General features: G+C 40.0%; 1 pseudogene; it reads left to right on the top strand.

Annotated features, from left to right (window-relative positions):
• Positions 1-1,849: 1,849 nt before the first annotated feature.
• LOC123233903 lies at positions 1,850-16,652 on the top strand (annotated as a pseudogene).
• The last annotated feature ends 9,260 nt before the right edge of the window (positions 16,653-25,912 follow it).

Here is a 25,912-nt window from a genome sequence, read left to right as displayed (position 1 = left end):
TGATATTCCTTTCTTCAAGGAAATCTTCTCATCTCTCCGTTTTCCTCTTCTCCTTTTCTCCATCAAAGTTCTTGATAGTATTATGTGCAATGTTGGATGTATATGAGTATGTAGTGATACTATTTACATTACCCAAACTCCTTTCAAACCATTAGTCCAAATTGTCCATGATTAATCCTCTTCTTTTGGAAATTCTTTTAAAACAAAGTCTTAAACGGTTCAATTTTATAAGTTCATCAATCTTAGTACAATGTCCATTAATCTTGAATACTGAATCCTCTTTATCCATCCATGTCCTCTTCCATTGGAATGTCCTCTTCCACTGGAATGGTCCTCTTCTTACTGAACTTTCTGACTGCAGATTCAAATTGACTGAAAAATCTTAATTTATACACTTTTTTCTTCTTCATCTTCTTCATTATTAACAATTTCTACTAATGTACTAATTTAATATAAGAATAATGATACCATGAATCTCTACCTAATATTTCTACTGAAGATGGTGAAACTAATACAACTGTATAAGGACCTACCCAACTTTGTTCTGTTTTTGATGATGTTTTGGCAAAATTTTTCACATGGTTGAAAATTATGAAGAGAATAATCCAATGGACCAGATTGAATTAATACTCCCATATCTTGTAATTCTTTTAGCCTCTGCTGTAAAGCACTTAAATATGAAGCAATTTGGCAATCACCTCATAAGAATGATACATAAACAGTCTTACAAGTCTTTGCTTGTAGTGGAGCATGTCCAATGAGCATCTCATATGATGATATATGTAGATCTGCTCTTGGCCTTGTACGTAGATAAAACAAAGCTATGGGAAGTATATCTGGCCATTTAAGATGAGTTTCAGCACAGAGTTTCCCAACCATAGTCTTGAGTTCCCTATTCATACATTCCACTTGACCTGAACTTTGTGGGTGATAAGGAACATGATATTTAGGTGTTATTCCTAGATTCTCAGACTCTTCTAAGGATATCCTGAGTGAAATGAGATCCCTCATCTGAATCTATGGTTCATGGTACACCAAATCTAGGCACAATTTCCTTGAGTAACACTTTCATCACAAAGCTTGCTATGTTGGTATTTGATGGAAAAGCTTCAGACCACTTAGTTACTCTATCAACTATCACAAGACAATACTTGTGTCTTCCAGCTTTAGGCATACAGATATAATCAATCTGCAAACTCTCAAATGGACAATATGATAAAGGCCTACCACCCAAACCTTTCTTTATGAATGTACTTTGATTGAACTTTTGGCAGATAGAGCAACTATTACAGATCTTATTTGCAACGGTACTTATCCCTAGTGCAACCCATTGTCTCTTGATGGAATCTACAACAGCTTGTGTACCAAAATGACCTTTTGTGTGTATAGCTTGACACAAATAAGTATACAAGTCTTTTGGTAACAATGGTCTTCCTGTATCAGTAATCCATATACCATATTCTTTCCTAGCTCCAAATTTATCCTTCCTTTTTGGGATATCTGAGTCTACATAAGCTTTTTCTAGATCATCAGAATCAAAAGATGTTAAATTCATTACATAAATTGGAGCTTTCTGGACAGCATACTTTGCAGTGATATCAGCTCTGTGATTACCTTTAGAGACTGAATCTTGACCACTAATATGATTCTGGCAATGGATTACTGCCAGCTGTTTTGGCTTTTGGATTGCTTCTAACAACTCAGTTATTATTCCTGCATGTGCTATTGGTTTTCCCGATGCAGTAATAAAACCTCGTTGTTGCTGGGGGGGAGGGGAGGAAAGACTGGAGGAGCTGGGGGCTGGCTAGTGACTCTCTCCCCAAGGATTAATGGCTGGGTAACCCTTGACATGGAGTTCTCAGACCAGGATCAGGCTCTCCATGGCAGGGAGGGAGCTGCAAAGCTTGGGGAAGCAGTCCGAGTTTCTTTTATTAAAGATCTGGCCACTCGTGGGCTCCTCACCCCCTTGTCCATCTTGCATGTCAGTGGAGGAGGTGTATCTCCTATAAACAAAATATTGTTGGATTCTGATTTCTAGACCATTCTGCTATCTGCTTCCATTTTTATGGGTGAGCTAGCCCATCCCATTCACAGTTATGAGTACTGTGTATTTTCCTCCATCCTCTTCTCTTCTCTCTCTCTCTCTCTCTCTCTCTCTCTCTCTCTCTCTCTCTTTCTCTCTCTCCTTCCCTACCCCCTCCACTGCCATTCTTAATCTGCCCTCCTCTCTTTCATCATTCCCATTTTCTTATCCTCTTAATCCCCTCCGAATTTCCCCATTAGGTAAGTTACATTTCTGTACACAACTGAGTGTGTTTATATATGTTCTTCTTTCTTTGAATCAATTCTTTTTTTAAAAAATTTAAACCCTTAATTTCTGTGTATTGATTCATAGGTAGAAGAGTGGTAAGCGTAGGCAATGGGGGTCAAGTGACTTGCCCAGGGTCACACAGCTGGGAAGTGTCTGAGGCCGGATTTGAACCTAGGACCTCCCGTCTCTAGGCCTGGCTCTCAATCCACTGAGCTACCCAGCTGCCCCCTCTTTGAATCAATTCTAATAAAAGTGAAGTTCAAGTTAAAAACAACAACAACAAAAAAAACACCTCATTGTTTCCAGATCTTTCCTGTTGCATGGCAAACAGAGAATGCATATTGAGAATCCATGTAAATATTTACACTTTTACCTTCAGCTAGAAGATAGGCTTGCTTCAGTGCCACTAATTCTGCACCCTGTGCTCTAAGATTACTAGGTAATGAGCCATACCAGTGTCTCAAATTCTGTGACAACTGCAGCTCCCATACATCTGATTCCATTACATAAATGATGATCCATCTGTGAATCATACCAAGTCTGTATTTTCAAGTGGAATGTCTTTTAAATCCATCCTAGGCATATCCACAAGATCTACTCCCTCAACACATTCATGCAATGATTCACCATTCTTTGGCAAATCAGGAAGAAGAGTAGCTGAGTTTAATACACAACATCTCTTCAACTAGACATTCTTGCTACCTACAAGAATAATTTCATACTTAGATATTTGTTGGTTTGAATATGCTTGAGTACAAAATTTCCTCATTAATTCCTCTATTTGATGTGAACAATAGACCATTAAAGGACATCCCAAAATGAGATTAGCTGACTTCTAGACTAACACAGCTGTTGCTGCTACCCTCCTTAGACAGGGTACTGTCTCCACAGCTATTGGATCTAATCAACAGCTATAGTATCCAGTTGGATGACAACTTTGTCCTAGGGTCTGTGTTAGCACACCAGAAGATATACCTTTTGTTTCATTGACAAACAGCTGAAATGGTTTCTCATAGTCTGGGATCCCTAGTACAGATAAAATAGCTTCTTTTTTTTTAAATATTTTTTTAATAAAACACTTATTTTCAATCTTGGAGTCAATATTGTGTATTGGTTCGAAGGCAGAAGAGTGGTAAGGGTAGGCAATGGGGGGTCAAGTGACTTGCCTAGGATCACACAGCTGGGAAGTATCTGAGGCCAGATTTGAACCTAGGACCTCCCATCTCTAGGCCTGGCTCTCAATCCACCGAACTACTCAGCTGCCCCCTTAAATAGCTTCTTTAAGCTTATCTAAGGCTAAGTGATGTTCAGGCTTTAGTTTCAGAGGTTCTGGTTCTGTATTCCTAGTCAGATCTGTCAAACACTTAGTGATCTCACTATATCCAGGAATCCATTGTCTACAGAAACCAGTAGTTCCAAGAATAGCTCTAAGTTGTTTTTTAGTTTTATATGTACTTAATTTCTGGATGTCAGCTATTCTCTTTTGAGTGATACTTCTGGAACCCTCTGACCACACAAATCCAAGATATTGCACTCAAGGCAAAACCCATTGTAATTTTTCCTTGGAGACATATTGTAATATGTCTTGTTTGTGTAATTCAATCAAAAGAGTCTAAGACACACCTTTGCATTTGGGGATGCTAAAAGAATATTATCCACAAAATGCACCAATTTACTCTTTAAGCTTAATTGTTTTTAGATCTTGATTTAGAATTTGAGAGAACTGGCTAGGCGAGTCTGTATACCCCTGTGGAAGACAAGTTCAGGTCCACTGGGTTTTCTCCCAAGTGAAAGCAAAGATCTTTTGAGAATCTTTGTGGATTGATATTGAGAAAAATGCAGAGCATAAATCTACCATGGTAAAATATCTAGCCTGACTGGGAATGGAAGAAATTATAGCAGCTGGACTTGGCACAACTGCATGAGTCTTGATGACATAATCATTTACCGCTTTTAGATCTTGAATAAATTGGTATACAGGTTGGCCATTTCCATCAAGTTTTGGCTTTTTTATAGGCAAAATTGGTGTATTGTACTCAGGAAAGCAAGGTATAATTATCCCTTGTTGGATTAGGGACTCAATTATTGGTCTTATACCTTCTATTGCTTCCTTAGTCAAGGAATATTGAGGCACACAAAGAACTGGTCCTTCCTTTGTCCTCACTCTGGCTGGAGTAGCTGATTTTAGCAACTCAACATCCGTGGATGATTTTGACCACAAGTCCTTAGGTATATCCTCAGGTATTGGATAGATAGTACCTAAGTCATCCTCTGTACTGTTGGAATCTAAGAAAATCAATGGAAAAGCCTTCAAAGATTCCTCTGGGAGATGTAAAGAAATGTTACCAGACTCAATACATTGGATAGTAGCCCTTAATTTACACAGCTACATTTACACCCTACTTTATTAATTTATGTACAACGGATTTCACAGAGAATGTAAACTACTCTGAGTAAATGTAAACAGCAAAAGAAGCTCCAACTGTCCCATGAGAAAACTTATGCATGACCCTGAGCCATCCCTGTTACTATGCCTTCTTTGTTTTGTTTATATATAATATCTGCTTTTTCAGGAAGACCAATGATTCTCAGATTATCTCTTCTAGACCTATTTTCTTGGTCTGTCACTTTCTCATTGAGATATTTCATGTTTCCTTCTATTTTATCAGTCTTTTGACTTTGTTTTATTTGTTCTTGTTGTCTTGAGAGATCATTAGCTTCTAATTGCTCAATTCTAGCCTTTAGGGACTGGTTTTCCTTTTCAATCTGGTCATTTCTGGTGTTCAGTTTTCTTATCAGTTCATTTGATTTCTGAGCCTCACTTTCCAATTGCAAAATTCTGCCTTTTAAACTGTTATTTTTTTGCCAGATCTTTTCCATCTTTCTCATCATCTCAGATTTGAACTCTTCAATAGCTTGTGGCAAGTTTTCATTATTTTGGGAAGGTTTGGATATGATTACTTGTTTGTTCTCCTCTGCTGTTTGCTCTGTTGTCTGGATTTTCTCTGTGTAAAAGTTGTCGAGTGTTACAGATTTCTTCTTGATGATCTTTCTCTTTTGGGGTTGTTGTCTCTGGCTTGCCATTGTTAGCCCTGCACCCTCTCAGGTTTATCCTCACACTCAGGGTCTGTCTGTGCTCTTTAGGCTCCTGAGGTCTCAGGTCTAGTTGTTTGCAGGGTCATGCCTCCTGGTGGTCCCCTTGCTTGTTCCTCTGCTCGAGGCTCCTTTAACAGTCTCAGGGTGCTGCTTCCACTGCTGTGCACCTCTCTGCACTGGGTCCCCACTCAAGGTCCTCGTCTGTGCTCAAGATCTAAGTCTTCACCTGCACTCAGGATTCGTGTCTGGGCTTGCATCTGCACCCACACTCTTGGTCTGTGTTCAAAGTCCACGCATTCTTTAGCCTCTTGGGGTCTTAAGTCTTGCTGCTCTCAGGAGCAGGCCCTGGTGACCCCAGGTAGCTGCCAAGGACTTAATGCATGCCCACAACTTGCTTTAACTCTTATGTGCTGGCTTTAGCACTGTAGGTGGTGTGGGTTGGGGGAGGGGGTTGCTCAGCTCACGTTTTAGTGAGAGCTGTTTCACCCCTTTATAGCATGGAAATGCCCCGATTCCATGTACCTCCAATGCTGCGCCCTGTTGTGGGGTCCCTTTGTTCCTCTGGATTTGTTTTTATGTCTTCTTGAGGAGTCTTATATGTTTTGATTAGGAGAGGTTAAGCAGTTGCTTTTTACTCTGCCACCACCTTAACCAGGAAATCCAGAATCTGTTTATATATAATATCTGGCCTAGCCTGGAGTTGGTTCAGGGATTCATCATTATTTAGCCCTCCTCTCACCTAGGAGTAAACTTCCTTAAAAAATCCAATTAACCTAACAAACCCCTGTAATGTACTTATATGTCCACCCTGGGGTGGACAACTCTTCCTTCTTCAGTATTTGATTCTCTTGAATGGTGCGCTACCTTACAATTGGCATAATCAGAATGAATCAAATCTCTCAACCTTACAATTGGTATAATCTGCAGAATGCATCATTATAGATTTTTATTATCTTTTGGCTAGATTTGACTTCTGTAATAAAACTCTCTTACAAAGGGTATATCAGAAAGGGAAACCCTGGAATGATGTTACTCTGGTTAGCCCAGAGTGTTGATTAGCTAACCCTTAGAGCAAATGTAACTGACTGATCAGGGAGCCCATGGCTTCTCCCTGCCTGTCTATCCCTCTAGCAGAGAACTAGACAGAATAGCTTGTTGTTTCTAACAGTAAAGAGGCCCCTCCTAGGAGATGCTGGTTGATTCTAGTCGAAAGGGATTTGACTAGCAAGCCTCAAGAGAGAAACCCCTTCTGTTGACAGAGAGGTTATAGCAACTTTCTCTCTGACTCACTAGAGTAGGGTGAAGATGGAGGGGGAGCCAAGGTCTGAATAAGATAAAGACACCAAAAGAATTTGAGATAGGCTTTTGTTTAGGTCTTTGCTTATTGCCTGAACTTCCCTGATGTCTCCTCAGCAGGGGAGAAGGCAATGACAGGCACCTCAAGATTTGGCATAACTTAAGGTTGCATAGAACCTTCTCTCCTAAGAAACCCTTTCTCCCTTCTGGCCCCTTTCACTCTTACAGAGATTATCTGACTGCTTTTATTTAACTAAAGTTGGTTTAATAACAAATCTTAAAGGGAAGGGATCAGGATAGAGGGAAGTAGGAGTTGCCCTAAACCTAAAGCACAGAGTGGTATTAAGTCTCTCTGAGATTTGAGCTAAGCTCAGTGCTCACAGGCTTATGGAGGGTTTTCTTCTTCCTATTCTATGCTATACCTATACTAGCTTTCTTAAGTTCAAAGTCTTTAGCAGTAGGCAGCAAGAGGAAAGGAGATTTTGATCTTCAGGGCTGGTTTAGCCTGCCTCTCCAGACTGGTACTCCTAAAGACAGGCATTACACTTCAAGCAGCCCCCCTTAAATCCTTTTGTTCGATGGCATAGTCCACAGGAATCCAGGCATAGAAAACAGTTTGGAAAATCCCAGGGATAGAGGTCATTTCTATCCTGAGAGGCAGAGAAAGCTCCCTCTAGTACCAAGGTCCAGGAAAGAGTTCTTTCACCTCTAAAGGTGTTAACTTTCCTCCTAGAATTCACATGTTTCTGAGTGTGTGAATTAAGAGAATTCAAAAGTTTCTGGCTGTTTGAGTTAGAAAAAAGGGTGGAACTCTCCAAGTATCTTACTGGCTTCTCACCTAGCACTAAGTAGTTTTTTAGTTCCTCCACCTAGTTCAAGCTTGTGTCAATTCAATCAAAAGGTAGACAAAGGAGAGCTAATCCTGTCTTCACAATCTTTTGAGGTACTAAGTAGGGATACTTATGTTATTGTTAACCAAAGTTTTAACTCCAACTAGGCAAAGAGAATAAAGGATTCCCTTTTCACAAGTGTAAACTCAGAACAGACAAAGAGAACCAAGAATTTCCTTTCACACAAATATAAATTGGAGATAATCACAGAGAAAAGAAACTAGTTTTAAAGGGGATTTGGAGAAACTCTTGTAGAAGGTGATATTTTATCTGGGATTAGCTAGAATAGAGGAAAGAACATTGAATCCATGAGCACTGAAAGATCAAGTGAAATTATATAGAGGGGAAAAGATAAGAGGGCCAAAGACAGCACCCTAGAACTGTGGTGGCAAACCTATGGCACATGTGCTGGAGGGGACAATCAGAGCCCTCTCTGTGGGCATGTGCATGGTCACCCCAACACAGAGTTCACCAGAGTTCTTACTGGAAAGCCAGAGGGATGTGGATCTGGGCTGCTCCCCTCCCCCTCTCCACATGCCCCTGAGGACATTTTTCACATCATCCACTCCTATAGAAGGTTTACAAATCACTGCCCTAGGGGATACTCATGATTGACAGACATGAACTAGATAAAGATCCAGTAGAGGAGACAGGCAGGAAGATGGGCAGGAAGAAAACTAGAAGAGAGTAGTGTCACAAAAGCCAAGAGAGAAGAGAGTATCAATGAGAAGAAAGTGATTGTCAAAAGCTATAGGGAGGTCAAAAAGTACTGAGTACTGAGAAAACACAATTTGCTTTGGTGATTATTACTGATAACTTTTTTGGGGGAAATGTTTGTTGAGTGAAATCTTAAGCCAGATTGTAGAGAGTTAAGAGGAGAGGGAGAGGAAAGAAAGTGGAAGTATCAATATTGGACAACCTTCTTAGGAGATCATCCACAAAAAAGAGGGTTATTTGGAATAATAGCAGAGATGAATGGATGATGTAAAGATTTTTTTTAGGATGGAGGAAACAGACATATTTATAAGTAGGGTAGCAGCCAGTGACCAGGGAGAAACTGAAGGTTAAAGAAAGAATAGGAACAATGGATGGGGCAATTTTTGAGAAAAGATGGGATGAAATGGGATTACATGTTCATGTAGAAGAGTTGGGGAATCTTCTTCATATGAAACAAGGGTGAAGGAGGAGATAGTTGAGGAGGAGTTAGTAGAATATGGCATCTGGATAATATGAAATGAGGAACAGGGGAGAAGAGGAAACTCAGTCAATAGTCACAACTTCTATGAAAAATGAGGCAAAGTTCTCAGCTGAAAATGGAGTGAAGAGAAGCTTTTGGAGGTTTGGGAAGAAAAGGTTTGGAAAAGATGCTGTATTAAATGGATTGCAAGTCAGTTACAGAGATGGAAAAGTATGGCTTTGCCACAATGAGAATCCAATTAAGATTATAAAACATAAACTTGTAATGGACTCAGCACAATTTCATGATTTTCTCTAGCTTCATTCAGTAGCATGTGAATTGATGAGATATAGTGAAGGACAGTTATAAAATGCAATTGTTTTGGTTTGAGAATTGAGAGAACTAATTGCAATCTATCTCATGGACCCTAACTCCATCTTATACTAACAAATGTATTATCCTCTATCTTGTTTTTCTACAAATCATTCATGAGAAACTAAATAGCATAAATCATCTATTGTTTCACAAATGCAGATGTATGCAATTAATCAGAATCTCCCAATTCTGGGAAAGACCTTGAAATTCACTTCCATCCTCTCAACTTAATTGAAACTCATTCTTCCCTGCTCCCAATTTGGAAAATTCACCATCTTTCCTCCTGTTAGAAATCAGATTACTTAATATTGCATCCTGCTAATTGTTTTCTTTTAATGCATAAAAATCGGTTTCCCCCTATATTTGGGGGAAGTCAGCCTCAGAAGGCCTGGTCCCAATTTGTTATGGAGTTGGCATTCATTGCTTAATAATTTGAAATATTTAGTAGTTTTAACTTTTATTTTCTTAGTCATTTCAGATTTCACCAATTACAGTTTTTGGCAAAGTCAGTTAGATCAAGTTAAACTTTGGACCCCTTGGACTGGCTTTTAGAAACTTCATTGAGTACTACTCCTAGAGGTTGGGTTCCCCTCCTGGATCTCAAATTCTTCCTAGCTAAGGTAAGATCCTACATTATTGGGGCAAGTGTAACTGTAAGCACCAAGATTACTGGGGCAGGTATTTCTTTGAAGTATGGATCTCTATCCTTCAAGGTGACAGATCTGTTCTGCCCTGATTATGCCAATTGTAGTGTAAGAGTTTAAATTTTGGCTTTATGCTAAACATGAGAGTTATAAGTAATATTGTGGTCACCAATTTTAAAATATTAGAGCTTAAGTCAAAATGACTTTTAGCAGCTTTATTTACAGAGGTGGAAAAAATGAGAGTGTAAATGTATATAAAGAGACAGATTCCTAACAAGCCTACCAGCCTTTCTCTGGTGAAGTCCAGCTCAGCCCCTATAGGAGCTTCTCCAAGACTCTCTCTCCATGTGGATTTCCCAGTAATCCTCAACCAGGATTTGCAGTGGTGTCTTCAGCCAGGGTTCCACCAATGCAGCCTCTTCCAAAGCCAAGGCAGGAATCTCAGCCACTCACCCAGCAAGCTGATGCAGGATCCAGGGGAAAAGTATCCTTCAAGCCAGGAAAGGAACCTCCAGAACCAATCTCTTCAAACACCAGGAAGAGAATGAATGCTAGACCATTCTGATCTCTTCTTTTATGCTTCTTTTTCCATGTCACTTCCTGTCACTTCCCCTTCTTCACAAAAAAGAATTGTAGCCTTTCAATTTGCCTAGTACTGTCCAAGGGTGGGGCCAAGGGCCAGTGGCCTTTGTAGGTGTGAGCTTACTCTAATAAGTGACTGTGAACTCTCATACTTAATGGTAAGTAGGGGTAGTTTAGTTCTTGTTTTGATTAGCTAAAAATAGACAAGGCCGGGAGTTAATCCTATCTTCACAACAGGGTGGCAGACTACCTAGAAGGACTGTCTCACCATAATGAGAAAATGCTGAGATATGAAACAAAGAGGGACAGACCACATCAGCAGGGAAGTAAATAAATTTTACTGGGGAGAGCTTACTTATGAAGTCCAGTCTTTGATGGCAGGAGCACAGTGGTAGATATCTATACTACCCTTTAGACCAGGTCAGATATAGAAACAGAACAAAATGCCCAAGATGACCCAAGGTCACATGTAAGTTTCCCCATAAGATAGTTAGAACTTCTTTTGTTATTTACATTAAAGGTAGTTTATATTAACTGTGGAGTCAAAGATCATATTCTTAGGTTCTGGTTCCCATCATATACTTCATTTCTCATGACCTACTCATATATTCTTTCAGATAGTATATTCTGCAAAGTTCCCCTAGTTGTATGAGAGGAAGTATAGAAACTTAACAATGAGTTTCAGTGGAGACACAGTTCACAAAAGGGATACAACCCACATATAGGGAAACAACATGACCAATAAGAGAATTATCACAGTTGTTACCATTTTTATCCACTCTACCCCAAGGGAAATGAAGAAAGAATCAATGGCCTTTGGTGACTAATGGGAGAACCGGATTTCTAAACAACTTATTATTGGCAATCTCCATTTCTCTAATAAGCACAGAGACAAAGAAAATGGCTTGGTCAGTTTTACAATACATTGGGGGTGATACAGAATAGTATTAGAATCATTTGATTTTCTCAATTTCTCCTTTTTGTTAATGGGATATTTGCCACTTTTTCCCCTTGTGCGAAATGAGGATTATATATTATTCTCAATGTATTAATTAGTATAATAATAGGAGTAATGTTAGTAATGTCAGAACAATACCCCTTGGAAACCTCTCAAGAGAAATTAGTGAAAGGTAGCAGCTTTTTAGGAGAGGAATTGAAAAAGAACTGGCACAAAGCTATAGAAGGACCTTTGGCAGCCTCACCAATCTCTCCTAATGAAGTGTATCTAGCAGTGAACCTATGGCATGGGTGCCAAAGATGGCATGCAGAATATTCTCTTTGGGAGCATGGCTGCTACCTTCCCTTCCCCCCTCCCCAAGTTGGTTACTAGAAAGGCAGAGGGCCTCTGTGGAGCTATTCTCCTCCCCCTCTCTACAGTGCCTGATGACATTTTTTCACATCGCCTGCCCTTTGCCCAGCAGCCCAATGGGAACACACAGTGGGTAAGGTGGGCGGTTCACAGGCTTGTGAACCATTCCTCACTCCCTTTCTACACTCAGCTGAGGACATTCCTCACATCACCTGCCCCTCCACCTAGCAACCCAGTGGGAGTGCCTTCTCCCTCCCATGTATAGGGTAAGTGGGGCAGAGCTTGTCCAACACTTGGTGTGGGAAGGGAGCATGACACGTGGTCTCTGGGGGTAGGGCAGGCACAGCATTCTATCTGGGGAGTGAGGTGGGGGAGGGGCCTAGCACTGGTCTCTAAAAGTTTTTCCATCACTGGTATATGACACCCACGAAGTGGCCATTTATTAGAGCATAACATCTTCACAATCAAATGCAGAAAAGGAAAAATCTTAAATGCATCTCATTTGGAACATAATGCAATAAAAATTATATTTAATAAAGACATATGGAAAGAGATTAAAATTAATTGGAAATTAATCTAATCCTAAGGAATGAGTGGGTCAAAGAACAAATCATAGAAACAATCAACAATTTAATAAAGGAGAATTACAATGAGACAACATACCAAAATTTGTGGAATACTGACAAAGTATTACTTAGAGAAGAATCTTTATCTTTAAGCACTTACATCAATAAAAGAGCAGATCAATGAATTGGGTATGCAACTAAAAAAAACCTAGAAAAAGAACAAATTAAACATTTCCAATTAAACCAAAGGAACGATTAATAAGATTTGAATGTAAGAAAGCCATTTTACTAATGAATAAGAGTAGGAGCTGATTTTATGAAAGAAAAAAAAAACAATGAAATAGATAAGCTACTAATTTGATTTAAAGAAAAGAAAGAAAAAAGAGAACAAAATACTAGTATCAAAAATGGAAAGAGTGAAATCACCACCAATGAAAAGGAAATTAAAACAATTATTAGGAGTTATTTTTCACAAGTATATGCCTACAAATCTGACAATCTAAGTGAAATGGATACTTACAAAAATATAAAATGCCCTGATTAACAGAAGAGGAAATAGAACCCTTAAATAAGTCTTCATAAAAAGAAATTGAATAAGCCATCAATGAATTGCCTAAGGAAAAAACCCCAGGACCAGATAGATTAACCAACATCTCTTACTGTATACCAAGAAAAATCAAAATGATACATGATTAGACCTAAGGGTGATAACATAAGCAAATTAGGGGAACATGGAATAGTTTACCTGCCAATTCTATGGATAGGGAAGAATTTATGACCAAACAAGAGATAGAGATAAAATGTAAAATGATAATTTTGATCATATTAAATTAAAAAGATTTTGCATGAACAAAACTAGAGCAACCAAGATTAGAAGAAAAACAAACTGGGGAAAATTTTTTAGTGTCACCAAAAAAGGTCTTATTTCTCAAATATGTAGAGAATTGAGTTAAATTTATAAGAGTACAAGATATTACCCAAATTGATAAATGATCAAAAGATATGAGCAGGCAAGGTTTCAGATGAAGTAATAAAAGCTATTTTCACATGAAGATGTGCTCTAAATCACAATTGATTATTGAAATAGAAATTAAAATAACTCTGAGGCACCACCTTACAGCTATCAGACTGATTAATATGTCAGAAATGGAAAATGTTAAATGTTGGGGGAGATGTGGGAAAATTGGTACCCTAGTGCACTGCTGGTATGACGTGATCCAAACATTCTGGAGGGCAATTTCGAACTGTGGCCAAATTTCTATAAAACTGCTTATAACTTTTGGTCCAGCAATACCACTACTAGGTCTGTATCACAAGGAGATCCCCCTCCCCCCCCCAAAAAAGGGAAAGAAGATATTTGAACAAAAAAAATTATAGTAGCTCTTTTTGTGGTGGCAAAAAAAAAAAAAGGAAATTGAAGGGTATGTAATTTGAATTTGTTATCCTAAAAACTACAATCCCCAGCAAAACTATGATTCCCCAGCACCCTACTCACTTCCTGTCCTTATGTGCTGACATAGAGAGGATATAAATTGGGTATAGCCCCATCTCTTGGTCTCTTTCCTTTCTGTCCTGGCTTTGGCTCAGCGGGAATTTTTTAGCAGGTAGAAAAACTTAGTCACCTAGTTCTGTTTTGTCAGATAATAAACTTTATAAAAATAATACTTGAAGTATTGGACATTAATTTAAAATACCCATCATTTGAGGAAGGGTACAAGTTGTGGTACTTGATTATAGTGGAATACTACTGGGCTATACTAAATGATGTCTAGGAGGATTTCAGAAAAACCTAGAAAGATTTATATGAACTGATGCAAAGTGAAGTTTATAACCTAAGAATCCCAAGTGGGGTGCAATTCACGGAACCCCAAGATGCCAAGAGCAGTTGAGGATGGTTGGAACCAGGGTATATAAGGAGGAACCCCAAGCAGAGGATACTCACTGGGTTTTGGGGGAGCTAGGGAGGAGGGTGGTTTAAACAAATCACTCTAGCCTAGCAATTCCTCAAAACCAACTGATCCTTGTGCTTTTACCCTGCAACTTTATATGATTTCTAGTTCAAACTTACTCACATTGATACAGATTACTACCTCTGCTGATTGACCTTATAGACAGTTAGTAGAGACAATCCATCATCTTTACAGACCTTCAATCAACATGAGTCCTTCAGTTGAGAAAGACTATTAGAATTGACTTACCCTGAGAGAGTCACCATATTCTATCAGAAGTGGCAGTTGAGGGGGCACCTGAGTGACTCAGTGGATTGAGAGCCAGGCCTAGAGATGGGAGGTCCAAGGTTCAAATCTGGCCTCAGATACTTCCTAGCTGTGTGACCCTGGGCAAGTCACTTGACCCCCATTGCCTAGCCCTTACTGCTCTTCGTGGTATTGACTCCAAGATGGAAGGTAAGAGTTAAAAAAAAAAAAAAAAAAAAAAAAAAAGAAGTGGCAGTTGACTGGGGCACTAGCTGTGTAGGCCTATTGGATTTTATCATTGATCCTTTGTTGTGGTCTTTACCCATTGGCCAGAAACACCCTCTCTTGTGGGAATACTTCTTCTCTCAACTAAACCATCAAGTTGGGAGAGAATCAATCAATTCCTCTTAGGAAAAGTCGCTGGCTTTCTCCCTCAAGTAAGAGGAGCAGGCCTGGGTCATCTTGGCAAGAGAGCCTGCAACAGTTACTGGCTCTCCTGCACCCATCCCCAACCGGGCTGTGAGCCTGCAGGTTTCATCAGCCTGTGGCCTGCATTTGCTCCTTACAATTGACAAGAACCAGGAAAATATTTTATACAGTAACAGTAATATTGTATGATGATCAACTGTTAATGACTTAGCTATTATCAGAAATACAGTATAAGACAACTCCAAAGAACTCATAATGGAAAATGTTATCCACCTCAAGAGAAAGAACTGTTGGAGTCTGAATGCAGATAGAAGTGTACCATTTTTCACTTTATTTTCTTGATGAGTTTTTTAGTGACATGTGTCTTCTTCCACAACATGACAAATATGAAAATATGTATTACATGAGCGTTCATACAGTATAACCTATATCAAATTGATTACCATTTTAGGGAGGGGAAAAAGAAGGAGGGATGAAGAGAACTTGGAATTTAAAAAGTGAAAAAATGAATGTTAATAATTGTTAATTGGGGGAAAAAGGAAATTTTACTGGGAAAAAAGTGCAACCTGTACTTGAGGCCAGGAGACCGCCAAGGGAGAACAATGAAATCTCATCTCTCTCCCTCCACGGCAGTAATGAAGAAGACGAGAGGCTTTGTAGAGCTGTGGGAACAGGAGCACATTACACGGAACAAAGGAGCAGGCTGAGCTGGTGGGGCAAGGCAAAGCAAAGCAAGGCAGGCGGGAGGAGGGGACAAGGAGACAGAAGAGTGAGGCGGCAGCGAGGCGCTCAACTGGAAGAGTCCGAGCCAGCACTCCCTTTGCCGGCCTCACCAGCGCCCCACCCCAGTCTCTCTGTCTCTGTTTCTGTCTCTGACTCTCCCAACCTCTTTGGCCCCCCACCCCCTCCCTGCAGCATTGCCCCCCACCAAGTTCCTGCGGCAATAAATAGCTGATGGTGGAGGCCTTTCGGTTCAAGGTTAACACTTCGGCCACCAGTCTGAAGAAGAAACAGATCTGGATGCTGGAGTAGCTAGCCTAAGACAAGAGCGCCGGGGTCCACGTTGTGTGCCTCAAAAGTCACCTGCCAGCCTACAAGGTTGGCAATGTGAGCTGCGACAAGACCCGCGGCGCCGACTGCTGCTTCTTGATCTAGGACCTCCTCTGGTCGTTGCAGTCCCAGCTACTTCGGGGGCACCGAGGACCGGATATTGTGCTTCACTCAGACCATCTAGCCTGCTGGGAAGTGGAGCCGTCCACATTGTCAGGCACCCGCAAGGGAACATCAACAGCCTGACCTTCAAGCACTACCTGCACCTGAGCTCCGCCCTGAAGAGATAGCTGTGGACCAGCTCATCACCCTAGTCTTCCAGGACTAGCGCTACAGGTGTGCAGATCACCTCTTCCTGCTCAACAAGAGGCTCTTGGTGGAGAGGCCCGAGCCTGGCACCAGCTACTCCCTGGAGTTTAGGTCCTGCAAGGTGGCCTTCCAGGACTGCGAGGACCGCTATCTGGCGTTGTTGGGCCCCAGAGGCACGCTCAAGACTGGCAAGAGCACCAAAGTAGGCAAGGACAAGCTCTTTGTCCTGGAACAGAGTTGTCCCCTGGTGGTTTCAGGTAGCTGGCAACTCTGCCAATCAGGATGAGGACAGTGACCAAGAAACTACAGATCAATCAGGACAAGAATTGTGCTTTCTGTGGAGAACATGGCTTCATTGGATATCGGAAAGTGACTGGGACCCTGGATTCCATTTGTTCTTCATATGATGGAGCTGGAATTTAATTTAAGCTTTTCCCCTCTCTCTTCTGTGCCATAGTATGGTGCTGGCACCTTCTTTCATTTTTTGCTTTCATTTTTAAAAATTCTGACCTCTGGTGTCTTTGTGCTGCAGTTGAAGCCTGCCTGATTTCGCTATGGCAAATAGTGCTACGAGTGGGCTTTCCAGTTTAGTGGGACCAGCGAGTCTTTAACTGTGGGTTAAGATGGAAAAAGCCCTGAATTCTAGGACCAGGCATGACTGGAGGAATGACTAGTACAATGGGCTGACTGCTAAAATGAAAAGTCAAGAGAGACCAGGCTACAGTTGATTGTAGGTGGTACAGCTAAAAGTTTGAACAGACTTTTTAGATCCAAGGAAACCTCCCGTGACACCATGTAGGATGCATGGTGGTATTGCCAGCATCTTGGTTGCCCTAGAATACCACCTTCCTTCCCCTTCATAAGGAAAAATAAACCAAGTGTTCTAGGAATGGCTTTCCTGTAAACTTTGACCAGATGCTTGCCTAGAGCTGGCTTCCCCAATGGCTAAGAGAGCAGCCCACATTAAGCATGTGACCTGTTTGGATTAACTGGGCCCTCTTGGTCTTATCCAGAGCCTTTTCTCTCCATGGGAAGGTAATATCTACCTTTGTGGTGGCATTAGACTCTCCTGGGTACCTTTCCAATTTTTCAGCCAGGCAATCTTCCCATCCCTCCACATCCCCCAACCCTGTGGGAGGACAACTACAGTCTTCTGCTTGGCTAGGGGGGAGGGTGAAATACCCCAGCTTAGGGGTTGCTAAGCTTTAAATTTGGGGCTAGAAATGCCTGGTCATATGTTAAAATTTCTGCTGTCTAGTACCCAAACTCTTAAAGCTACTATAAGCACTTTTGAAGTAGTGGACTGGAGACCCTTTGTTCGGAAAGAGCCAAACTGACTTGTTTTTTAGTTCTCTCATTTTTCCAGGAATAATGGTTAGAGTTGCAAAAAAAAAAGAAGGTAAAATGACTATTTGTAGATCTAAAATATTTCTTGGTGAACTTTGCACAGTGGTGGTGGGGGATCTTTTTCCAAGTGTTCTGCTTTTTTTTTTTTTTTCCTCCTTTCCTTTTATATAATGTACTGGAAACCTTTAACCTAACTGCACATGTTTGTTTTAACCACTAGATGCCTATTCCCAACTGCAGCTACTTCACTGCTCTGTGGTCAGAATGCTCTTTGGGTTTCACACAACCCTTTTTTCCCCACCCAACCTTTCCCCTGCCTAAGGGACTCTTCCCTTCTGCAGTGATGGCATGAAAATATCATGTTACTGGATGCAGAGAAACCAAAACTCAAAACCATTTTTTAAAATATATATTTATATATGCTCTCCATGGCACTATCAATTGTTGTTTGTAAATGGTATGCATTAGATATTACAATGTGAACGTTTGTAAGAGGTGATACTGAACCTATAGGGTCAATGCAGGCACTGAGGAAGGACTCTTCCTTTATCTTTCGGGACTGCTCAACAAAGGTTTGCTTCTCCTTTGACTGATTCCTGCCTGCTTGTTCTCTGTACATTCCTGCCTTTTTGGCTGCCTCTCTCCATCAGTTAGAGTTGGTATGTGAACCACTCCCTGCCACCACCCTGCTTCCCACAGGGTGGGGAACTTCTTTCTTCGGATACCCCCCCTTTTCTGGTGGGGTTGTCTGGCACCAGCGGGACCCCCTCACCTGCTTCATCTTCAAACCTTGCCCAGCTCTCCAGAATGGAGACTTGCTTCCATGGCCCTTTCTGTTTGAGGATCAGGAAGGATCATTCTAAGAAAGGACTGTTAATTTGGGATTGGGAGGAAGAAAAAGAGCATTCCCTTATACTCTTGTTGATAGCAACTATGGAGGTTGCCTCCTTCCCTCCCGGTCGGTGCTAAATTTCTGTAACTGGAATCCAAAATTCTTGTAGAGTGTTATGATGATAATAACAGTTTGGAGAAGCAGATAAATGCGTCAGGATCAAATAGATCTTTAAGTCAAGAGCCAGAGATTGACAGGCTACAGTGAGGAAAGGAGGGGGTAAAACACTCTTGATTCTCAAACCCCTCCCCCTCTAACTGCTTCTGCGTCAGTTGGTAATAAAGACAGGAATAGGATTCTTCTGGTGAGTTTCTGTTATGGCTGAAACCCCAATAATGTTTCTTTCTTAAATTTATATTCCTCTCAGGTCAGTTAGAGGAGATATATAGAAATTATTTATCTAACTGTTGAGGACAGAGGAGATCTTAAACTGGCAGCCAACAGGATTCAACTAAATATACAGACTGAATTATAAGTATCTTCAAATAATTATCAGGCACAGATTTGAAGGTAAAAAGTTATATTAGGAATTAACAAGGAAAATTATAGAAATTAATGAAGGGTTTAGGATAAAGGAAAGGTGACCCTGAACTGTTAAATTGATGCCCCTTCCCCCTCCTCACTGGAGGGATGAAGCACTTAACTAAAACTGGCTCTCTTGCTATAGATAAATATCTTACTCTCTAATCACTAAATAATTATATAATTGTATTAATGAAGAATAGTAATGACAAATAGGCTAACCCTATGAGTAGGAATCACTAGCTTATACTACAATGGTTTCTCAGGAGAAACCCCAAGTCAGGAGAAACAAGCAGAGTGTCTGCTCACATCCAATCCCACAAATTAACTGTCCTCCAACCCTTCTCAACTGCCCCTCACCCAAAGTTCTCCAGGGGGGTTCCCTGGAACACTGGGTGAGGCCATCCCTGTACCTTTGCAGGGATTCCATGCTTTGCATCTGCACACAACAAGAGGAGATTGAATAGAACCAACTCTACCTAGTTGGTTCTTCCCTCACTGTTGTATGTTATCAGCCCTTTGGGCTTCGATATAGACAGAACCTGTGGGAGACCAAAGCCATGTCTGAAAGAGAGAATCTAGGCAACTTGTGCTTTCTGGATTTTTCTTGCCTTCAGTTTTATGTACCCTACCTCAATCTTGCTCACATCCATTCCCAAATAGCCATCTGGCCCCTGGTTGCCTTTTTGCTGACTTCTCCTTGTGAAAGTAGGCTGTGCATCCTTTTCTTTTTTTCTTATCTCTTGTATCAGGTGTTGTGACTCCCAAAGCATCCCATTCAGGTGTCAGATTTTCAGTTTTTAAATTTTTTTTCAAGTGCCATTTATATAACTTAAATCACAAAAGTTTCAAGTGGAAAAAAAAAAAACACCACCACCAACACTACCACAAAGAACAAAAAAGAAATCAAGTGATGAGAACAGTACTCATGCATGTGCATGTGTGTATATTGTAGTATAGAGAGAGGGGGTCATATAGTTTTTTCAAGCTTTGGCTGAGTTCTAAAAGCAGTTAGGGGTTTGGAATCTTGAGGGTAAGTTCAGTTGGTTTGGGTCTCCCGTGGAGGGAGGTTGTCTGACCAGCCAAACTGCCTCCTTACCTATCTGTAGAATTGAAATTTAGCCTAGCTTTGAAATATTTATTTAAGAAATTGTTATTTTGGATAAACCCTTTATATCTTCCTTCCCAATATCATTTCCTACCTTCCTTCCCTTACCTTATATGTCTGTGGAGTTAAAAAGGAGAGTAATTAAAGAGGAGTTCAAATTCGTAAAGGGTTAACTATAATTGACAATATTAGATATAAAGAAACTAGTCAGTCATCATTTATTCCCTTTAGATATCAAGAGCATGTTGTAAGCTTGAGTTAAAGGCAGGTCCTTACTCAGACTCCATCTCTGCCTCCCTTCCCCCACCTGAGGTTCCTGAGACAACTGTTAGGGCTTCCTTAATCAACTTTCCTGTCAGATCATCCTTTTGAAAATAATAAACCCTTTTGTGTTTCAGCAGACTTATTAGTATAATTGGTCAGTTAGTTATTAAGAGAGGGAAGAAGAGGGAAAGAATCAACATACTCTGGGCTTGAAGGGAAGCCGGGGTATCCATCTTGGAGGAAGGTGTAACTTCAAAACAAGTCCCTTCCTGAGAAATTAACTAAGCCTGTTGTTAATTTCAGTTTAGTCTATTTCCCTCAGCCTGTGTTTAAGTCTGAGTCCTGGTCTATAAGCCCTGCTGTATTTGCCTGTTAGATTAATTCTCCCTCTCCCTGAAGATCTTATTCCTTCAGTGTTAAACTCCTGACTTCAGCCCTATTATATCCTGAATCTCCTTATTCCAGCCTACCTGTAGCCTAGATTTACTATCTTAATAAATCCCTGATAACCTCCTTTCAAAATTCCCTTGTACCACACACTTTTCCTCAAATTATCCCCATTACAATATATGTGCACAATTGTGTCCAACCTTCCCTCAACTGACTAAGATGAAAATGAGGTTCATGGGATGCCTTTTCCCCAGATACTTTCCTCTGTGATTATATACTGTTTATCTTATGTACCTCTATTATGAATTTTCTCCCCTTATTCTTCCTTTTCCCCCTGTATAATCCTATATCTTTACCATTTTTACATTCCAAGACCATTAAAACATAACAAAACTATGCCTAGATCTAGGCATTGTAATATATTAACCTTTTTTTCCATGACCCTTAAAGATCAGGATTTGAAGAAGAAATTTATCTTCCCATTTTCCATTAAACTCCTAGTAAATAATGAATTTCCACATATTCCTGGAAAACAAAAAAAAATTTTTTTTACTTCATGATCTTTTTTTTAATGTTATTCACTTGTTTTTATTTATTTTTCCAAATTACATGTTGGTATAATTTTCTTTTGTTATTATAATTTTTTATTTTATTCCAGATTACATGTCAATCCATTTTTGAATGTCCTAAATTTTTATTTTAAAATATTTTTCTATGTTTACATAATTCATTTTCTTCCCCCCTCCTTCCCTTTCCCCTCCCAGAGCCAACAAGCAATTCCACTGGGTTGTACAAACTTGACATCTATTTCTATATTATTCTTTTTTGCTATACAGCAATCTTTTAAATCCTATACCCCAAATCACAAACTCATATATACATGTGATAAGTGATGTCATATGTTTTGCTTTTGCATTTTCACTCCCATAGTTCTTTCTCTCAACATTATTTCCCATAAGTCCTTAATGAGTCTTCTGGCTTGTTGTATTGCTACTAGTAGCAAAGTCCTTACATTGGACTGTTCCACAGTTTTACTTTCTGTGCACAATGTTCTTCTGGTTCTGATCATTTCACTCTGCATCAGTTCATTGAGGTTCTCTCGGTTCATTTAGAAATCCTCTAGATCAGGGGCCGGCAACGTATGGCTCTAACCATATCTAGCTCTTTTGAGGGCCAGATATGGCTCTTTCTGTAGGAGCCATAAAGTCAATTTTTTTTTCAGGCGATGTTACAGGAGCGTGCACTGTGAGCACTGTACGGCTCTCATGAAATTACATTTTAAAAAATGTGGCGTTTATGGCTCTCACGGCCAAAAAGGTTGCCGACCCCTGTCTAGATTATCATCTTACAGCACAATAGTATTCCATCACAGATACCACAATTTGTTCAGCCATTCCCCAATGGAGGGACAAACCTTCATTTTCTAATTTTTTGCCACCACAAAGAGTGTGGCTATGAATATTTTTGAAGTATTTTTCCTTATTATCTCTTTGGGGGGTACAAACCTAGTAGTGGTATTGCTGGATCAAAGGGTATACATTCTTTTAAAGCCCTTTTTCCATAATTCAATATTGTCTCCTGGAAAACAATTAAATAAATATGTATACCTTTCTATTTTTTTTTCTTGGCATAGGCCAATGATATCTAATCAATTCTGGTCTTTTTAACTAGAATGCTTAGAAATTTCATTAGAACTTTATTTTTCTCCTGTAGATTTTTTCTTAGTTTTCTTGGATAGATTATCTATCATCTAAACCTTTATCTCTTGCCTTTTGGAATGTCATATTCCAAGTTCTCCTTTTCTTTATCTACTAAACTATGTTTTGTTGTTTTACTATGACTCTTTTGTGTTTGAACTCCTTTTTGGATGTTTGTAAAATTTTTTTTTTTTAAAATCTGGATTTTGCCTGTGGTATTTCTGGGAGTTTCTTTCTTTCTTTCTTTCTTTCTTTCTTTCTTTCTTTCTTTCTTTTTTCTCAAAGTTAACAGCAAAGTCTTTCTATTTTCACTTTACACGTTGGTTTCTAAAAATTCTGGGAAGTTTTTAGTTTTAATTTCTTGAAACATAGTATCCAGATTTTTTATCCTGATCTTACTAATTTTTGAATTATCTCTCCTTAAGTTGTTTTCCAGGCCAGTTGTTTTTGATATATTTCTTAGATTTTCTTCTGTATTTTTTCCTTCACTCTTGATTTTGTTTCAGTATTTCTTGTCTTATTTAGGCAATGTCTTCTGTTTAGTCCATTGTAATTTTCAGGGCATTCGGTTTTTGAGGGAAGTTTTCCACTGGCTGTTTTAATATCTTAAATTTCCCTGTGATTCTTTGCTCCCTAGTTTTTCCAATCTGCATATTTTATTTAGGGGACAGCTAGGTGGTACAAGTGGATAGAGCGCTGGGCCTGGAATCAAGAAGTCCTAAATTCAAATCTGGCCTCAGATACTTAACTAGCTGTGTGACTGTGGGCAAGTTACTTAATTCTATTTGCTTTAGTTCCTCATCTGTAAAATGAGCTGAAGTAGGAAATGGCAAACTACTTTAGTATTTTTGCCAAGAAAACTCCAGATAGGGTTATGAAGAGTCAGACAAGATCGAATAACTGAATAATCAATTTCTTGTTCAATTTCTTCTAGGTATTTCTTCTAGTTCCTATGACTAGGACATTTTTTTTTTCTCAGAGGCTTTTTTTTTTTTTGACTCTTTAGGAGATTGAGCCCTTAGTGTCTCTCTACCAAGAATTTCCTTTTGGTATTTGACCTCTCCCTGCTATGGGCTCTGCCTTGGGTACTTCTCCTTTTCCCCCACTACTGGGCCCTGGGTTACTCCTGTGCTGGGTTCCCACCACAAGCTTCAAGAACTATTTGGGTTGATTTTGCATAGGGCCTTTCTCCTACTAGGTTTTGTCCACTAGTACCAACAAGACCTTTCCTAAACTATCCCAAGGCCTATTTCTCTCCTTGGCTTGGGCTAGGTTCAGGTTTTCTTTGGCTCAGGCCTGGAATCCTGGACTTGCCCTAAGTTTGCTCTTTCTCAAGTTAGGCTTCTCAGTCACAAGGTTGGGAAAGGTCTTAGCTGTGTTCAGGCACTGTCTGGATTAGGCAGGGAAGACCATGCTGGACTCACCCAGAAAGTCCTAGGAAAGTTTGGGCTAGGCTGGACTTGCATGCTGCTGTATTCAGCCAGGGTGTTCAGAATTAGCCAGAAAGTTGAGAAGTTACCAGGTATTCTGTCCTTTACTTTTCACTTTTGACCCATGGCTTGTAAATCCTAGAATGTCTGCAGGAAGCTCAGGGTGGGGGACTTTCTGAGGATTCCTGCATTGGGTGGGGAGTCCATCCTGATGAAGTATTTTTTGGGGATCTGGAATCTTGTTTTTTTGCTTTCTCCTATCTTTCCACAACCATTTCCTCTCCTCAATGTTGTGAGATTATTCTCTTTTTGATAACTCTCTTAGATAACTTAACCCACATTATCTTTTTGCTTTGTTCATTTTTTTCTTTGTTTTACTCATATTTTCAGCCTTATTCTGTTTGGAATTTTGTGCCAGGAAAACTCCTTTGGTGCTTTTGGATGGGTTGAGTATAGGACTTAAGAATTTCCTTCACCTCTTTGGTCTTGATGCCTACTAATCTGGATAGGGTAATAGGCCCCAAATTCTGCCTTTATTTCAGTCTCCTTTTGGCCTACTGTGAGTTCTGGCCTTTGCCAGTATGTTTTCTCTTGCACAATTCCTAGTTATAAATTGGTATCATCCTATAAGCTATTATTGGAGCTTGTGCTATCTTGTAGCCTTTCCCCTTCCCTTTCAAGGCATTCCTTGAATTCAGATCTGTTTGTGGGAATTGGCATTGGCTTTCCAGGTGCATTTCTTCTCACCTCTTCTGCTGGCTTCCATTTTTATATGAACTTATGCTGGCTCCCTGCTGATCTTTTTGGTTAGTACTAGACCAAAGGAAGGTGTTAACTTTTGTTTCTTTTCAGTCTTCTTTTAATATTGACCTTGTATGGGGTCTTTTGCAGATATTGTTGGGCTTGATGTAGGAAATCTCGGTTTCCCTATAATCTAAAATCTTTCTTCATTGACTTTTTTTTTTTTAAACCCTTACCTTCCATCTTGAAGTCAATACTATGTATTGGCTCCAAGGCAGAAGAGTGGTAAGGGTAGGCAATGGGAGTCAAGTGACTTGCCCAGGGTCACACAGCTGGGAAGTGTCTGAGGCCAGATTTGAACCTAGGATCTCCCGTCTCTAGGCCTGACTCTCAATCCACTGAGCTACCCAGTTGCCCCCTCTTCATTGACTTTTGACTTCTGAAAGAAGTAAATGGAAAATAAGTGGGGACTATTTTATCATGCAAATATAAACACAATCAACTAGCCAGGAAGCTTCCGAAAATTGTTAAAGTGTTGTAGGAAAAATATTTCTTAGTGAGTGTATAAATCCCTGCTTGGTTCTATGCTGATAAAATGGAGAGATTTGGGAAAAATGTTAGTCAAAAAAATGCTTGTATTTGATAGCATTGCTAGTATTTGGCATATAGTAAGGAGTCTACAGCTATGTCTTACCATTCTCAGGGAGTCCCACAGTCAGTTGTTAAACATGATAGGAACCCTGAGTGCTTGCAAAGCATACAGGTTAGAAGCACCTCTGCCTACAAATTTTGTCACTGAATTATGAAGTTTTAGAGCTAGAGGGAACCTCAGTATAATACTCTCTTATTTTATAGATGAAGAAACTAAGATCAGAGATGTTATGTCTAAGGTCATAGATCTAATTTGTGAAAAAGTCAGAACTAAAATCCTGGCTTCTAGTCTGTTATTCTCTTCACCACCACTCAGCTGCGTCTCACATACAAGAAAATTTGTATGCAGATTTGTAGGATCTTTGTTCAAATTTTGGCAGAATACTCACTCCTTAATTCTAGATTTAGGATTTAGGAAATCGGTCTTGGGACAGAACATCTCAAGGCCAGGCGGGATGAAGAGTGAACCAGAGACGTTCTTAGACCGCCGGACCCGTAGCTCTGAAGGCACCGCCTTTTATCACACCCCGGGTCCTCCCCTTTGCCTCCTCTCAGCCCTGCCCCTCCCATCGGCTGCCAAGAGCTCCCAGCGCAGGCGCAATAACAAGGGAGCGGAAGTGGCTCAGTAGTAGAAGGTAGAA

This window comes from Gracilinanus agilis, chromosome 2, assembly GCF_016433145.1.
Source record: "Gracilinanus agilis isolate LMUSP501 chromosome 2, AgileGrace, whole genome shotgun sequence".
NCBI lineage: Eukaryota > Metazoa > Chordata > Mammalia > Didelphimorphia > Didelphidae > Gracilinanus > Gracilinanus agilis.
This window is presented reverse-complemented; position numbering and strand designations above follow the sequence as displayed.